The 18,620-nt window shown below is 49.9% G+C and overlaps 1 long non-coding RNA gene across 4 annotated transcripts in view; it reads left to right on the top strand.

The window, feature by feature from the left end:
- The first annotated feature begins 9,365 nt into the window (after window positions 1–9,365).
- LOC134932477 (uncharacterized) overlaps window positions 9,366–18,620 on the top strand; it is an 80,386-nt gene continuing 71,131 nt past the window's right edge. For 2 of the 4 annotated variants that reach the window (XR_010179364.1, XR_010179363.1), the window contains exons 1-2: window positions 9,366–9,854; window positions 11,324–11,480. This is a non-coding gene — a long non-coding RNA (uncharacterized LOC134932477). The remainder of the gene's footprint in view (window positions 9,855–11,323; window positions 11,481–18,620) is intronic. The other 2 variants (XR_010179365.1, XR_010179362.1) reach the window with 2 other exon arrangements.

Raw genomic sequence — 18,620 nt, 5'->3', positions numbered from 1 at the left:
GGATTGGCAGAGTGTAATACCAAATCCCAAGGCCTATTTGCAGTAAGCAACAAACAAATACAAAGTTACACAGTACTAGCTAGCTTTCAGGAACTGACTAACCAACAAAGATTCAGCAGCATCTGCCTAACCTGAGAAGAGGGTTTATATAGCAGGTGCTGTCCACGCCCCACTCAGACCTCATAGACTGTGAGCACAAAAACCAGCACTGGATCCCCTGCCGTGCACAGAGCCTGTAACCACTACACAGCAAAAGACCCGAACCGGAGTATCAGCTACGCTCAGGTTACTCCGCTAGCACTTGTCTCCCGGTTGCCATGACGACGTGGCAGCACAGAGCAGGAGACCCTAACAGTACCCCCCCTCTGACGAGGGGTCAAAGAACCCCTACCACCGGGTTTATCGAGGAATTGCGAGAAGAAAGAGCGTAACAGTCTGGGGGCATGAAGATCACAACTGCGCACCCACGACCGCTCCTCCGGGCCATACCTCTTCCAGTGCACCAAAAATGACAGCCGACCCCGAACCATCTTGGAGTCAAGAATCCTTTCAACAACAAACTCCCTCTGGCCACGTATCAGAAGAGGGGAAGGTCTTCCACTGGAAGAAGGATTACTAATTGCTCGTTTTAAAAGGGAACAATGAAATGTTTTATTGATACCCAAAGAACGGGGTAGATCTAACTGAAATGCCACCGGATTGATTACCCTAGTGATCTTATAAGGACCGATGAACCGGGGGCCTAACTTATGAGATGGCTGTCTCAACTTCAAATTCTTGGTAGACAACCAGACGAAGTCTCCTAATTTGAAGCTGCAGGGTCTTTTCCGCTTATCAAAAACCCTTTTGGTCACTAATGACACAGACACAAGGGCTTTCTTCACTTTCCTCCAAATACCTCTAAGGACCGAAACCACAGAGGAACCACCAGGCGTGGAGTCCAGGGGGTCAAAAGAATTGGCCTTAGGATGATGCCCATACACACAAAGGAAGGGAGAGATCCCTGTAGCAGAGTGAGCCGCGTTGTTATAGGCAAACTCCGCCATGGACAGATGAGCAACCCAGTCAGTCTGACACTTGGAGACATAACACCTGAGGAACTGCTCCAAGGACTGGTTCACCCTTTCAGTCTGCCCATTAGACTGCGGATGGTAGCCTGACGACAAGCTGACAGAAATCTAGAGATCGGAACAAAATGCCCTCCAGAATTTTGCCACAAACTGGGATCCGCGGTCAGAGACCACATCAAGTGGCAACCCGTGGAGGCGCACAACATGCAGCATAAATAATTCAGACAGGCGTCTGGCCGATGGCAGCCCAACCAATGGAACGAAGTGCGCCATCTTCGAAAACCTGTCAACGACAACCCAGATGGCTGTCATCCCTGAGGATTTGGGCAAGTCCACCACAAAATCCATTGAAATGTGGGTCCATGGCTTAGATGGAATAGAGAGTGGATGTAATGGGCCAACAGGAACCCCTCTAGGAGTCTTATTTCGGGCACAGATGTCACATGCCCGAACCCACTGATCCACATCCCTAGCCACCGAGGGCCACCACACCGCCCTAGATAGCAACTCCCGAGTTCTGGCAATACCCGGGTGACCTGCCGACTTCTTGGCATGGAATTCCAGGAACACTCGCTGTCTTAACCTAGGAGGCACAAACAAAAGACCTACCGGAAGGTCTGGAGGAGCCTGCTCCTGTGCTCTAAGGACTAATGACAAGAGGTCCTGGGTAATGCCCACTTTAATACATGATGGGGACACAATGGGCAACGGCTCCTCGGTGGTCTCCTGGATTGGAGCAAAACTCCGCGAGAGCGCATCAGCCTTGATGTTTTTTGACCCAGGGCGATATGTTATCAAAAAATTAAAGCAAGCAAAAAACAAAGCCCATCGTGCCTGCCTGCTTCGTTGACTCTAAATATGCCAAATTCTTATGGTCGGTGAGAATTGAGACCACAAACTTAGCTTCCTCAAGCCAGTGTCTCTACTCCTCGAGTGCATCCTTAATAGCCAACAATTCCCGGTTACCCACGTCATAATTCATCTCGGCAGGCGAAAATTTACGGGAAAAGTAAGCACAGGGATGAAGGCGATTATCAAACACCCCCATCTGAGAGAGCACTGCCCCAATACCCATCTCAGAGGCATCCACCTCCACCACAAAAGGACGCTCTGGATCTGGGTGTCGCAGCACCTTGGCCGAGACAAATGCCCTTTTGAGACGGGCAAAAGCCGCTTTGGCCTAACAAGACCAGTGAGCAACATCCGCCCCTTTCTTAGTGAGTGCCACCAAGGGCGCCACTATAGACGAAAATCCAGCGATAAATCGTCTATAAAAATTCGCAAAGCCCAGAAAACGCTGAAGCGCCTTCAAACTAGTGGGCTGCACCCAATCCAGGACTGCCTGTACCTTGGAACCCTCCATTTGGAAACCTTCTGGGGAGATAATATATCCTAGAAATGCGATTTGCTGAACTTCAAATTCGCACTTCTCCAGCTTCGCCCCAAGCCGGTGGTCTCTGAGTTTCTGGAGGACAAAGCGTACATGCTTCCGATGTTCCTCCAGGGAATGGGAGAAGATTGGGATGTCATCTAAGTATACAACTAAGAATCTATCCAAATATTCCCTGAGCACATCGTTCATGAAATCCTGGAAGACTGCCGGGGCATTACAGAGCCCAAAAGGCATCACCAAATATTCATAATGCCCTGAGTGGGTATTAAAGGCAGTCTTCCATTCATCCCCCTCTCTTATTCGGATTAGATTGTACGCACCGCGTAGGTCAATCTTAGAAAAAATGGTGGCAGTACGAAGCTGGTCAAACAAAACCGAAATGAGAGGCAGTGGGTATGAGTTTTTAATCGTGATACGGTTCAATTCCCTGAAGGTCGCAATGAACCGTCCTTTTTACCCACGAAGAAGAACCCCGACCCAACTGGAGACTGTGAAGGTCTGATGAATCCCTTAGCCAAGTTCTCCTGAATGTACTCTGCCATAGCCTGAGTCTCAGGACGTGACAGGGAGTACAACCTGCTCTTGGGAAGCTTAGCATTCAGCAACAAATCAATGGCACAGTCATAGGGGCGATGGGGAGGTAGTACCTCTGCAACTCTTTTGGAGAACACGTCTGCAAAATCTGCATAACATCCTGGCAATCCTGGCAAACTTAGCTGCGAAAGCCTGACTGGAAGGCTCAAGCAACTCCTGAAACAATCAGTACCCCAACTAAGAATCTCCCCAGAGACCCAGTCAAATTGAGGATTGTGGGCCCTTAACCAGGGTAACCCCAACACCAATGGGGCAAAAGTACAGACAGTCACATAAAAGGACAATTTTTCAGAGTGTGTGCCTCCAATAAACAAAGAAATCTGGCTAGTGCAAGAGGTAATTTTACCCTGGGATAATGGTTCCCCGTTTAACCCACAAATCTCAATTTCCGATGCCAAGGGTACTAAGGGAACAGAGTGATTCAGGGCGAATTGGCGGTCCATAAAAACCCCGTCGGCCCCACTGTCCACAAAGGCCTCAGTCTTGACAGTTTGACCGAGGATCTTCAAGGTCACCGGAATGATAAAAGTCTTCTTGGGAAATTTTGACTTCTGGCCTGACAGGATATTTCCCATCACCCTCAGGCCCTGAAGTTTTCCGGCTTTTCTGGGCATGATACTACCACATGACCCTTATTCCCACAGTACAAACATAACCCCTGCTGTCTCCTCCGCGTCTTCTCACGCGAGGAGAGGCGGGTAGCCCCAATCTGCATAGGCTCCTCAGAAAATTCCTCAGAGTCTGAGGTTCCCTTGGGAAAGAAGTAAACCTCAGTCTCCCTTTCAAGCCTGCGCTCTCTCAGCCGTCTATCCACCCGAATGGATAACTGCATGAGCTGATCCAAGCTATCAGGCAAGGGATATTGTACCAGTTGGTCTTTTAACTGGTTAGAAAGACCTCTTCGGTACTGGTGTCTCAGGGCTGGGTCATTCCACTGGGTATCATGGGCCAACCTCCGAAACTCCGTACAATAAACCTCAACTGGCCTTCGCCCTTGCTTAAGGATCGAAATCTGAGCCTCGGCTGAAGCCGTCTTGTCAGGGTCATCATACAACATGCCCAGTGCCGTAAAAAAAGCATCAACACTTTTAAGCGACGGACAGTCAGGCTGCAACCCTTATGCCCAGACCTGTGGGTCTCCTTGTAGCAAGGAAATCACTATGCCCACCCGCTGAATCTCCGACCCAGAAGACTGAGGCCTAAGCTGGAAATATAGCTTGCAGCTCTCCTTGAAACAAAAGAACTGCGAGCGATCTCCAGAAAAACGATCCGGGAGATTTACTTTCGGCTCCTTAACCCCTGAAGGTACTGCTGCTGCGGGAGCTCCGCCAGCGGCCTGCGAGGTGTGCATTTTAATGGACAAATCATTAAATTGTCGAGTCAGGACCTGCACCTGATCGACCACCTGTTGCAAAGTATTTTGAGGGGTATGCTCCATATTCCCACAAAATTTCAACAGGAGTATTAGGCTGCTGAATATGTTATGCACACCAGTGCCAGCAGGAATGTACTGGTGTCTGAACGGTGAGGGATGCAAAACAAATGAACTCACAGACAGACTGGGGAATATGACATTACATACACAGAAGGTGATAGGGTAACAAAATAAACACAAAGTGAACAGAGAAGCTCAAAGGCTAAGAAACTGGGTGTCTCCCTAGTATTAGGAATGCTCAGATGGAAAGAAGCAAGATGTAGTGATTTAATACGTAGAGAACCCGAAATGCTGTTGCTAAGGGCAACAGCAAAACCCTAAAGGGTTGCCAACGGGTGTGGCAGTAAACTCCTTGGTCAGAGATGGAATAATAGACACAAGGAGAGTCTCCACAATCCTAGTCTTCACTTGCAGTGCACTGGTTCAGCTTACTGCCACTAAACTGACACCTGAACACCTTGCACAGTAAGAAAGGATTTTGGCAGGCAAGTCTGAGAATACAGCCGCAAACTTGCTAGGTTCACAGAGTAGCAAAAGAACCCCAGCAGGTTAAACGACTGACTCCAGTCTTACTGCTAGGTCTGGATTGGCAGAGTGTAATACCAAATCCCAAGGCCTATTTGCAGTAAGCAACAAACAAATACAAAGTTACACAGTACTAGCTAGCTTTCAGGAACTGACTAACCAACAAAGATTCAGCAGCATCTGCCTAACCTGAGAAGAGGGTTTATATAGCAGGTGCTGTCCACGCCCCACTCAGACCTCATAGACTGTGAGCACAAAAACCAGCACCGGATCCCCTGCCGTGCACAGAGCCTGTAACCACAGCACAGCAAAAGACCCGAACCGGAGTATCAGCTACGCTCAGGTTACTCCGCTAGCACTTGTCTCCCGGTTGCCATGACGACGTGGCAGCACAGAGCAGGAGACCCTAACAATCTGTCAGAATACCCCCCTTCAGCAATCAGCTGTACATGGTTTTCTTTGTCATGCATGTCAGAGGCTTCAAACATACACACATGGAGAAAAAGCACTTCATATATGTCTAAAAGAGTGCACATGGCATATACATATGTCTGCTGACACTCTGATTGGTCAACTGATGGCAGCACCTGATTGGACGATGGTTCTAGTAGGCAGAAGCAAAAATAAAAATAAAAAATAGCACAACTATGGGGGTCATTCCGAGTTGTTCGCTCGTTTTTTTTTTTTCGCAACGGAGCGATTAGTCGCGAATGCGCATGCGCAATGTCCGCAGTGCGACTGCGCCAAGTAAATTTGCTATGCAGTTCGGAATTTTACTCACGGTTTTTTCTTCGTTCTGGTGATCGTAGTGTGATTGACAGGAAGTGGGTGTTTCTGGGCGGAAACTGGCCGTTTTATGGGAGTGTGTGAAAAAACGCTACCGTTTCTGGGAAAAACGCGGGAGTGGCTGGAGAAACGGAGGAGTGTCTGGGCGAACGCTGGGTGTGTTTGTGACGTCAAACCAGGAATGACAAGCACTGAACTGATCGCAGATGCCAAGTAAGTTTGAAGCTACTCAGAAACTGCTAAGAGGTGTGTAATCGCATTTTTGAGAATCTTTCTTTCGCAATTTTAAGAAGCTAAGATTCACTCCCAGTAGGCGGCGGCTTAGCGTGTGTAAAGCTGCTAAAAGCAGCTTGCGAGCGAACAACTCGGAATGAGGGCCTATGTTTTGCTACAGGTATTAATTGCCAACAAAATTCCCTAGATGATGATATGAAACATTACACTGTAACTCAATTAGAAAGCACAATGTCACCTCAAGCCACAAAAATTGCTGAATGGTCTAGTAATGGCCACTACTATACTGTATGTCCAGAAAAGGCACAATGAGGCATTTTATGCATCACAATAGTGAATGAATTGTATAATTTCAAATAGACAAAATCCATAGTACATCCATGACTGGAAGCAGTTGCCCAAATGCCAAAAATTGTCTCCACCGTGAAGATACATGGGTGCATAATCAGCAACCTAGTTCATAAATAGCTCTAGCAATAAATACTATTTATTAGATTTAGGTATTGTTGTCTATATTTTCTGATTGCATTCAAGCTTGTTCCAGAACAAGCTTTAGTCTCTCTAATATCTCCATTTCAGTAAGCATACATCATACTGAAATCCACTTTATTCTCATTTCAATATTCTATCTAAAAAATAAAATATTCTTACTTTTTTTTATTTCTTGCTCTTTTGAACTAATGCCAACTCTAGTACCAGACTTTACAGCAACTAACCCTTGTCTTCCATTGTTTCCTAACATCTGGAATCTGCTCTCCTTTTGCTCATTCTTAAACTGAGCTAATTGTAATAAAAGGTTCATCTTTCACCTTTCTTGTCTCCAATTTAAACTTATACTAGTTTCTAAAACACTCCATTGTTCCTACATTACAGAATACCTTGCCACACAAATGTAATCTCATCTGAGACTAGACTTTGTAGATAATCTCTTTTTTCTAAAAACACAAATGGAACATTCAAATGGAGCCTTCTCTTAAAAAAAATAAGAAATAACATTAGTATAATGACACATGTGGAAAATGACACATGGGTTCAAATCACACATTTTCTGTAAATGTTTCTTCGTTTACAGAGAGATGAACACAATAAATAAGCACACTTTTTGCTTGACAGATATCTTCAAAACCCAAATTCTAACAATTATACTAATACATGAAATATAGCTGTATATATACTAATACTTGAAATATAGTTATTTATGAAGTGTTTAAGATAAAAGTTAGATACATGATAAAGTTACAGTAATCCATTTTCTACTTAGCAGCCAATAGTGTGCAAGAAACACTCCAAACTAATCCTGCAGGACACAGTAACTGTGGGTTTCTTTGAATAATTGGAAGGTCACAGCAGGCATCAAACAAACCCAAGTGTCTAGTGATAAATGTATATGAGCAACATATGGTGGATATAGTGTAAGGAGGAGATTATGACAGACTAAATATACAAGTGCAGATTGTACCAGGCTCTCTGACATACTGAGGATGCCAATGGATTGGTGTAATGTGTCCGTCCTTAGTGAGTCTGCAGTTCATTTATTTGGTGTGATGATGGATTAACCTCATATACGGAGAAATAGAAATAGCTATGCCCAAAAGTTTCTTTCCCCAAGCTGTCCGCCTGCTGAACTCCTGAACATTGACTGACTAGACGTACACGTAACTCACTTGTGTCCCTACGGTATACCTATCTGTGTCACTTTATTTGCCCCCCCCCCCCCACACACACACACACACACACACACACACACCTGCTTACCTGTTACCTACTTGGCTGTTGTATAGCAAACCGAAGACAAATTCCTAGTATACGTAAGTATACCTGGCCAATAAAGCTGATTCTGATTCTGATGTATAAGTTAGACAAAAGCACAGTTAAATTGACCATAATGGAAGACATTTAACATATTACTAACAAATAAGTAATTAGCATATACATCAGAGGTGTACGGTTCGGTTCTCCAAAAATCCGAAACCACCAAATATTGTGTACAGAACTGAACCAAAACCTGGTCTGGATCCCTGACGATATCCGATCTGAACCCAGTCCCAGTTTGAATTTTCCTGTGGTTCAGAATGAGCCTGTATTAAATGTATTTTGGTTTAAGCATACCTCCAGTATTATGTCAATCAAAAAAGGCAAAGTCAGCTATAGTACAGTCATGGCCGTAACTAGGGGGTCACGTGCCCCGGGCACTGGGTTTGAGGGGGCACCGAGAACAGTGCTCGGCTCCTTCAACCTGCTGCTCCTCTACTCCCGCCCACCGCAGACGCCTCTCATAGTCAGGGTCAGCCGGCACATTAAATAGGTATTGAGCTGCACGTTGTCATGTTAACAGCGCAATCACAGTCCCGCACTGCTGCACGTCAGCACCCGTCTCTGCCCATGCATCCCTCTGAGCGACCGCCCGCCAGAACATCCCTCTCCCTGTCTGCCCGGCAAAGCCTCCCTCTGCCTGACAGCCTGGCAGCATCTACTGGGAATCCGCTTGCCCGGCTGCCTTTCCAGTGCCTTCCAGAGCTGTACAGCAAATGGACAGCGACATGCAGCATCTGTAGAGAAGAGGGGAGGAGACAGCCGGCAACAAAATCATATCCTCGCCCATCTCCCACTGTGGGACTGAGGCAAGTGGGCAATGTGAGGGGGGAGGCCGGCCAGGAGTACAGTATATGTGTGTTTATTATAAGGGCACGGTCGTGCCCTTATATTAAGGCTGAATCGAACAAACGGAATTCTCCCATAGGGAACTTGTGAGATGGGGGCATGGTGTTTGAGGGGCTATACTTCAAAAGTGATTGGACATACTGAGCTGAAATTTGGCATGGGCGCGTAGAATCGTCACCCACTGCTGCATGCCAAATTTCAGGGCAAAATAATAAAAAATGAGGAATTGGGAGTAAGCTAAAGTTCCAACTGTCAGTTTTTTTCTGCCACTCCCTCAGTGGCTTTTTGACACCGTTTTCCTATAGAGTGAATGAAGATTTTTTTGGGAAGGCATAACTCAGGATAGAGGACGAATTAAGACTTGGGGTTTGTTTTATTAGATAGAGTATGCCCCAGTGTAGTGCCTTTTGGGGTTGTGGTGTTTTAGAAAGTTATAGTTTTTTTTTAATTCCGTAAAATATGCCCCATTATAAAGATAGGGCTTTTCAATTTGTTGCGGCTGCGCAGTGGCCGCCAGCAGGGGGTGTACTCACAGAGGCTTCATATGAGAGCACAAACATGGCCGACTTTTTCACTGCCTCCCATTTTCATACAGTAAACTACAGGGGAACTGCCTACACTTCGGTAATTCAGTGGGGCTGGGGAGTGTTTTGGGGCTACTGGGGGCACACTGTGACAATAACTAGCCCTGGCACCGCTCACATTAAATAGATTTAATTGTCCAGTTCGAGCGGTGCCTGGGCCGGCTTACATCACGTGATCGCCGCAGTCAGCTAGGAGCGGGAAGTTCAATAGTGCTTAGCACAGCTTCCTTTATCCCCTGTGTGCTCCAGGCACAAGCATACAACAGCCCCGGGCAGCTCATCCGGATCACATACCGGACTGATGCTGCTGCTCCAGAGAAGGTGAACTCATAAAGAAAGGAGGCGCAGCCCGTTCTCTATTCTCTCCCCCTTCTGCGCCTCCTTCCTGCCCGACGGCCATGGGCTGTCCCCCTGCCCACGGAGCTTCCACTGCAGACACGATACTCCCCTGCAGGCATACGCAGCTATGGGCTGTCCCAGTGCCCTCCGGAGCTTCATCTGCAGCCACGGTCCCCAGCACCAGCACTTTCCGTGACACCCACAGCGGCAGAGCTGATCACTCCTTCTCATAGGTGTGTGCACGGGGGGTGCCTGGTGCGCACAGGCACCCCCTAATGTCCAGCAACCCTGACACTTGACAGGTGGCAGCGGAGAACGTAAGCAGATAGTCAGAGCCGGCCCTATCTATAGGCAAATGCCTAGGGCATTTGCAGTGGCCAGGGGCATGCCAGAGCTGGCTCAACTAAACTTTGGGCAATGGAAGGACCTGTGAGTTTCCCCCCACCGTGGATCAAATATATATTTTTTTCAAGTGGGTCCCTGTCCCGGTGTTTGAAGCCCCGCCCACTCGCGGCTATATGCCGCGATTTGCGGGTTGGTGGTGAGGGCTGGAGCCATTATGACATATTTCTCTTTGAATGGTGTCATATTGGCTCCGCCCCCTCCCCCACCGACCCACGAATCGCGGCATAAGCCGCTAGTGGGCGGAGCTTAATGATGAAAAGTGCCCTGCACGACTGCCAGCACTGATCTGCTCCTGGTTCCTGCAGCTACCACTGGGCTCCATCCTACAGGTGTCAGTGGGTTTGTGTGTATACTCTAGTGTATATATGTGCATATGTATGTGTTCTGTGTATGTGCTTATATGTACTGTATGTGTATGTGTTCTGTGTGTGTGTGTGTGTTTATATGTACTGTATGTGTATGTGTTCTGTGTGTGTGTGTTTATATGTACTGTATGTGTATGTGTTCTGTGTTTATATGTACTGTATGTGTATGTGTTCTGTGTGTTTATATGTACTGTATGTGTTCTGTGTGTGTGTGTGTTTATATGTACTGTATGTGTATGTGTTCTATATATGTGCATATGTATGTGTTCTGTGTGTGTTTATATGTACTGTATGTGTATATGTATGTTTTGTATTTGTGTGTATATGTACAGTGTGTGTACCATGTCTGTGTATGTGTTAGGATCCCGGCCATTGTAAGTATAGCCACAAAACTTTGCCTACTGCCGGAGAAGGGGGGAGGAGGGGGAGGGGGGTAGATTTAGCCGACACTGGAGGGGATAGGGTTAGGCTACAGTAGGTGGGAGGTTAGGGTTAGGCTGCGGACAGGGGGGTTAAGATAAGGCACCACCAGGTTGAGTTTAGGGAGGGGAGGTTAGGGTTAGGCTTAGGGGGTAGGGGACAGAGGATAGATTAGTTAAATCACCCGTCAGGATTGAATTCCTCTGGATGCTGGCGTCGGTATTTTGACTGCCGGCATCCCATCCGGCTGTCATGCATACCAAACCCATATGCGTGTTTAAATGTATATGTATGCGTTCTAATCATGGGGGGTATTGCACAGGCATACCCTAATGTCAGGTACCCCTCAGTGTTAGCCTATTACATATACCAGCTCCACAGTCATGGTGAAGCGGGTCCACTAAGGATCATGGAGAAGCGGGCAAGTTTCTACTCTGCAGGTGCTGTCTGTACTCCCCCCAGCGGCCCCTGTGTTTGTGTGACATGACTTGTTTGACAGATTCTGTTTACAGGATGCCATGGCTGCGGGACCCGCGGAGGTGATGGACGGAGTAGAGTGCACACTGAAAGAGCTGCTGAGGGGCCAGGACTCAGAGCGTCTGCAGGGAAAGGTGTCGGCGAAGCTGAGCCAGCTAGTGGTACTGGAGAGAGTAGCTGCCCACAGCCAAGGTTTGTCCCACTTACCCAACTCTCTGCTTCATGCTGGCTCTTCCCGGTGTCTGTCAGGCAGAGTTGCCGACTTCTGGGCTGCTCTCAGGCTGAGATGCCGTGCAGGGGGCGGACCAGAGGCGTAACGGGGCGGGGCTTCTGACAGCATTGTGTAAGCCACGCCCCCTGCTGTGTAATGCCGCAATTACCGGCATTATACAGCAGGGGGCGTGGTTACGATGACGCGATTCAACAAGAATCGCGTCATCACCTGCCCGGACCGCCCACTTTACTCGTTAAGTGGTCGGCCGGGCAGAGGGGGACCCCTGTGACCGGGAGACTTGCCTGCTCTTCCGGGGGGGCGGGAGGGTCACCCGTTTTTCGGGAGCCTCCCGCCCATTCCGGGAGGGTAGGCAAGTATGCTGTCAGGTCTCCACATTAATGGATGTGGTGTGGCCAGGGTACATGGTCTTCTCTCAGCTTTTTCATTAGGAGCGTTCTCAATACTTGCTGCCCACACATGCCCCACTCTCCCCTCACAGCTCCAAATGCCCATCTGCTGCACCCCCAACCTTCCTCCATGTCACCCAGTACGTATCACTAGTGTCTCCCTATGCATGTCACCCATTACTTGTCCATAGTGTGCCCCTCTGTCTATGTCCCATTGCCTCACCCCAGTGTCAAACTCTCTGCCTGTCCCCACTACTTGTCCTGCGGGTTAAAAATTCAGAATACATAAATATATTTCTTTTTCATAGTTTCTTAAGTGCGCCAACAAAGAGACAATCTTTCTCTGTTTTTGTTGTTTCCCACTACATGTCCCCAGTGTCACCCTCTGCCTGTCATCTACTAAGTATCCTCAGTGTTACCCTCTGCCTTTCTCTCACTGCCTCACCCCAGTGCTACCCTCATGGCTGTCACTCTCTCTACCTGTCCCCCACTACATGTCCCCAGTGTTGCCATTTGCCTGTCACCCACTACATGTCCCCAGTGTTACCATTTGCCTATCACCCACTGTGTTACCCCAGTATCACCCTCTGTTTCCCACTACATGTCACCCTCTGCCTTTCTTCGACTGCATCACCCCAGTGTCACCCTCATGGCTGTCACCCTCTGCCTCACCCCAGTGTCATCCTCCGAATATGAAAACCAGAATATGCATTTCTTCTGTTCATACCGTGTAACATAATGTGAATTTCGGCTCATACCATTTGCATATTGTGAATTTCGGCTCATACTGTGTGGCATATTGTGAATTTCGGTTCATACCGTATAGCATATTGTGAATTTCGGTTCATACCATGTGGCATATTGTGAATTTCGGCTCACACCGTGTAGCATATTGTGAATTTAGGCTCATACCTTGTGGCATATTCTGAATTTCGGCTCATGCCTTGTGGCATATTGTAAATTTCGGCTCATGAATTGTGGCATAATGTGAATTTCGTCTCATGCCTTCTGGCATAATGTGAATTGTGGCTCATACAGTGTGGCATATTGTGAATTTTGGCTCATACCGTGTGGCATATTGTGAATTTCGTCTCATACGTTGTGGCATAATGTGAATTTCAGCTCAAACTGTGTGGCATAATGTCAATTTCGTCTCATACTGTGCTGCATAATGTGAATTTTGGCTCATACTGTGTGGCATAATGTGAATTTTAGCTCATACTGTGTGGCATAATGTGAATTTTCGGCTCATACTGTGTGACATAATGTGAATAACTCAAATGTTCGCCCCCTAAATCTCACAATTTTCAGAGTGTCCCACTCAAAATCAGGGTGTAGGTGCTGGGGTGCAAGAGAATGCATATGCACCTAGGCCCACCACACTCTAGTTCTGCCACTGGGTCAGGAATAGGTTGGGGAAGTGTAAGCAGCGACAGGGCGCAGTGGCAGCTGGGGCTCGGGGTTATGCAAGAGTGGAATACTGGCCAGTGGTCTTGCCATTATGCTTCATTTTATTAATTTTATTTTTCTGGGGTGTATTATATCTACATGTACTATTGGGAACTAGGGATAAATTAGATTAAGCCATGTGATTTTACTGAGAGAATGTAAAATAGTGCTAGACAAGCCCCTCTGGCGGTGCGCACCCTAATAAAATAAGCTGCGCACGCCTATGCTCCTTCCCCCAGACACTGCCTGCACGGTGCACCAGTGACGGTACAACCCTGCGCTCGGCATGCATGACTATGGGCTGTCCCCCTGTTCTCCGGAGCTTCCTCTACAGCCATGGTACTCCCCTGCGCCCTGCATGCGTGGCTATGGGCTGTCCCCCTGCCCTCCGGAGCTTCCTCTGCAGCCACAGCCCCCAGCACCAGGTCCAGCACTCCCTTGACACCCATAGCGCCAGAGCTGATCACGCCTTTCCCCAGACACTGCCTGCACGGTGCACCAGTGACGTGCCCCGCAGTGTGGCCCCCGGACCTCAGCAAAAGCCGCTGGTGCCCCGCAGTGTGGCTGCGGACCTCGGCAAAAGCCGCTTCCGCCCCCTTCCTCCAGACACTGCCCTTGTGTGTGTGCCCGCTACCGCCGCCCGCCTAGATCATTCTGCCAGCCCTGCATCTGCCGCCAGCCTGGGTGTTTGCCTCCCCTCACCAAAAGGATGCGGGTAAAGCTGAATGCATTGTCGGACTTCACTGAAGCCCTTCCTAGCTGTTGCTGCCGGACTGGTCCTCTCTGCAGCCTCCTTAGCTGGTTCCTCCATACCTGATCCTGCTCCTTCTCACCAGGTGAGTGCTCCCCAGATTGTGACAAGTCACCCCACTGTACAGTTCCCTGGGTGTTGCCCCGCAATACAGTCCCTTGTGCCCTGCATGTTGCCCCCCTTTACAGTCCCATGCGCCCTGTGTGTTGTACCCTCCTTACAGTCCGCTGCGTCCTATGTGTTGACCCCTCCTCCATGTGTGTGGCCCCCCAAACAGTCTTCTGATTGTGGCTCACCCCTGTAGTTCCCATGCGTGTCACCCTCACCCATACAGTCCCCTGTGCCCTGCGTGTCGACCCCCCCATACAGTCCCCTGAGCCCTGCATGTTGCCCACCCTTGCAGTCCCCTGCACTAGGTGTTACCCCCCCTTACAGTCTGCTTTGTCCTGTGTGTCGCCCCCCTCAGTACAGTCCCCTGCGCCCTGTGTGTTGCCCCTACCCATGTGTGTGGCCCCCAAACAGTCTCCTGCTTGTGGCTCATTCTGGTAGTCCCCTGCGCATCGCCCCCACCCATACAGTCCCCTGTGCCCTGCATGTCACCTCCCCATACAGTCCCCTGTGCCCTACATGTCACCTCCCCATACAGTCCCCTGCGTCCTGCGCATCGCCCCCACCCATACAGACCCCTGTGCCCTGCGTGTCACCTCCCCATACAGTCCCCTGCGTCCTGCGCATCGCCCCTACCCATACAGCCCCTGTGCCCTGCGTGTCGCCTCCCCATACAGTCCCCTGCGTCCTGCGCATCGCCCCTACCCATACAGCCCCTGTGCCCTGCGTGTCGCCTCCCCATACAGTCCCCTGCGTCCTGCGCATCGCCCCTACCCATACAGCCCCTGTGCCCTGCGTGTCGCCTCCCCATACAGTCCCCTGCGTCCTGCGCATCGCCCCTACCCATACAGCCCCTGTGCCCTGCGTGTCGCCTCCCCATACAGTCCCCCTGCGTCCTGCGCATCGCCCCTACCCATACAGCCCCTGTGCCCTGCGTGTCGCCTCCCCATACAGTCCCCTGCGTCCTGCGCATCGCCCCTACCCATACAGCCCCTGTGCCCTGCGTGTCGCCTCCCCATACAGTCCCCTGCGTCCTGCGCATCGCCCCTACCCATACAGCCCCTGTGCCCTGCGTGTCGCCTCCCCATACAGTCCCCTGCGTCCTGCGCATCGCCCCTACCCATACAGCCCCTGTGCCCTGCGTGTCGCCTCCCCATACAGTCCCCTGCGTCCTGCTCATCGCCCCTACCCATACAGCCCCTGTGCCCTGCGTGTCGCCTCCCCATACAGTCCCCTGCGTCCTGCTCATCGCCCTTACCCATACAGCCCCTGTGCCCTGCGTGTCGCCTCCCCATACAGTCCCCTGCGTCCTGCTCATCGCCCTTACCCATACAGCCCCTGTGCCCTGCGTGTCGCCTCCCCATACAGTCCCCTGTGCCCTACATGTCACCTCCCCATACAGTGCCCTGTGCCCTGCATGTCGTCGCCCCCAGTAGTCCACTGCGCCCTGCATGTCGCCCCCCCCTCCATACAGACCCCGGTGCCCTGCATGTTGCCCTCCCATACAGACTCATGTGCCCTGCGTGTCGGTCCCCTGCGCCCTGCTTTTTGCCCCCTGTGCCCTGTGTGTCGCCACCCCCGTCCAGTCCCCGGTGCCCTGTGTGTCGCCACCCCGTCCAGTCCCCGGTGCCCTGTGTCGCCACCCCGTCCAGTCCCCGGTGCCCTGTGTGTCGCCACCCCCCGTCCAGTCCCCTGCGCGTCGCCACCCCGTCCAGTCCCCTGCGCCCTATGTGTCATCCCCTGTGTGTCGCCCCCCAGCGTGCGGGATGTATGAGTGCATCAGCGTGCGGGATGTATGAATGTATGAGAGAGGCAGTGTAGGGATGTATAGTATGAGAGACAGAATGAGATAGCGTGTGTGTGGCAGAAATAAAACAAGATAGCATGTGTGTAAAAGAGAGCAAGACTTAGAGAGAAAAAGGAGAGATGTGAAGTAATATGAGAGAGACCAGAGGGTGTATAAGTGAGAGGTGGCAGTCGGGATGAGAAGGCAGTTGCATTCCCCTTCAACCCGGCACCGCACTGCTGATGCTGCTGTCAGTCGTGAAGGGCCTTCTCGGAACCAGAGAGCCAGCCAGTAGGGGTAAAGTATGTAAGTACCAGAGTGTGTGTGGTTATCTGTGTGCGTATTTTGCTATATGTGTGTGTGTGTGTGTGTGTGTGTGTGTGTACAATAAATCCCCTGTATGACCCTCCATCCTAAGTTAAGCTGTTTTTTAATAACTTCTAATTCAAGTTTTTTCTATTTTATGTCTTAATATTTTTATAACTGCTTTTTTATTATATAATCCGTTTTAATAAATTTTTTATATCTGTAGAGGAATCGGCTTTATATATATATATTGTTTAGAAAGCAAGTTTGGAAAATATTACTATTTATATATTTTTTATGATTGACAAAATAAATTGTTATTTCCTTTTTACCAAAAAAAAGAGTTTTTTAATCCAGTCCACTATATATACCACCTTAGTCCGCTGAATATTTCTGATATTTAAAAACACCAGTTGGTCGCCATTACCCCTATTCACCCATATTCATTTTAAACCTATCCAGCATCTTACCAATGCTGAAAAACTTTTTAGGGGACGGCTGACACCCTTTTTTACCTATAAGGGAGTGTTTTTCACATATAAACATATATTTTATTTTCAGGTGTTGTTTTCCCTCACACGTGGCGCTATACTCCTATTTTTATATATATATATATATATATATATATATATATATATATATATATATATATATATACACACACACACACACACACACACACACACACACACACACACACACACACACACACACACACACACACACACACACACACACACACACACACACACACACACACACACACACACACACACACACACACACACACACACACACACACACACACACACCCGGCTAACCGTTACATTGCTCCTCCCGAGGTGTGCTCGCACCCCTGCTGCACTGCCCCAGGAGAGCCTGGATAACAGGGTGAGGTGAGTGGGGAGCCAGAAAAGGAAACCACTGGCACAGGGTTGCACACTGCGGCCGCCATCTTTCTGCAAGCACACTTTCTCTCTGACACCTCTGCCTCAGTCACCCACTCTATACCTGTTACCCACTATCTCCCTCTCACCCCTGCCTCAGTCACCTACTATCTCCCTGTCGCCCCTGCTTCAGTCATCCACTATCTCCCTGTCGCCCCTGCTTCAGTCACCCACTCTCTCCCTATCACACCTGCCTCACCAGTTGCCCACTCTCTCCCTGTCACCCCTGCCTCACCAGTCACCCAGTACGTCCCTGTCACCACTGCCTCACCAGTCGCCCACTATCTCCCTGTCACCCCTGCCTCAGTCATCCACTATCTCCCTGTCGCCCCTGCTTCAGTCACCCACTCTCTCCCTGTCACCCCTGCCTCACCAGTCACCCAGTACGTCCCTGTCACCACTGCCTCACCAGTCACCCACTATCTCCCTGTCACCCCTGCCTCAGTCATCCACTATCTCCCTGTCGCCCCTGCTTCAGTCACCCACTCTCTCCCTGTCACCCCTGCCTCACCAGTCACCCAGTACGTCCCTGTCACCACTGCCTCACCAGTCGCCCACTCTCTCCCTGTCACCCCTGCCTCACCAGTCGCCCACTCTCTCCCTGTCACCCCTGCCTCACCAGTCGCCCACTCTCTCCCTGTCACCTCTGCCTCACCAGTCGCCCACTCTCTCCCTGTCAGCCCTGCCTCAGTCACCCACTATCTCCCTGTCACCCCAGCCTCCAACATAACTGCCCCCAGCACAGGAGACATACTTAGCTGTTGGCACACAGTTTTAGCCAGCTTCTGTCTCGCACTATACTGTGTCACCACTAGAGGACCTTAAAGCAGCGATCCCCGCTGCAGCGCCCAACTCTCCAGACCATCGGCCCCCGGCCCTTAGCAGCCGCACATCTCAGTCATCCGCTCTCTCCCTGTCAGCCCTGCCTCAGTCACCCGCTCTCTCCCTCTCAGCCCTACCTCAGTCACCCACTTACAGTTTTTTCTGTGGCACGTGCTATCCATATTTTTCTCTGACGTCCTAGTGGATGCTGGGCACTCCGTAAGGACCATGGGGAATAGCGGCTCTGCAGGAGACTGGGCACAATTAAGAAAGCTTTAGTACTACCTGGTGTGCACTGGCTCCTCCCACTATGACCCTCCTCCAGACCTCAGTTAGAATCTTGTGCCCGGCCAAGCTGGAGGCACACTAGGGGCTCTCCTGAGCTCCTAGAGAGAAAGTATATTTTAGGTTTTTTATTTTACAGTGAGATCTGCTGGCAACAGACTCACTGCAGTGAGGGACTAAGGGGAGAAGAAGCGAACCTACCTAACTGGTGGTAGTTTGGGCTTCTTAGGCTACTGGACACCATTAGCTCCAGAGGG

This window comes from Pseudophryne corroboree, chromosome 6 (genome assembly GCF_028390025.1).
Source record: "Pseudophryne corroboree isolate aPseCor3 chromosome 6, aPseCor3.hap2, whole genome shotgun sequence".
Lineage (NCBI taxonomy): Eukaryota > Metazoa > Chordata > Amphibia > Anura > Myobatrachidae > Pseudophryne > Pseudophryne corroboree.
This window is presented reverse-complemented; position numbering and strand designations above follow the sequence as displayed.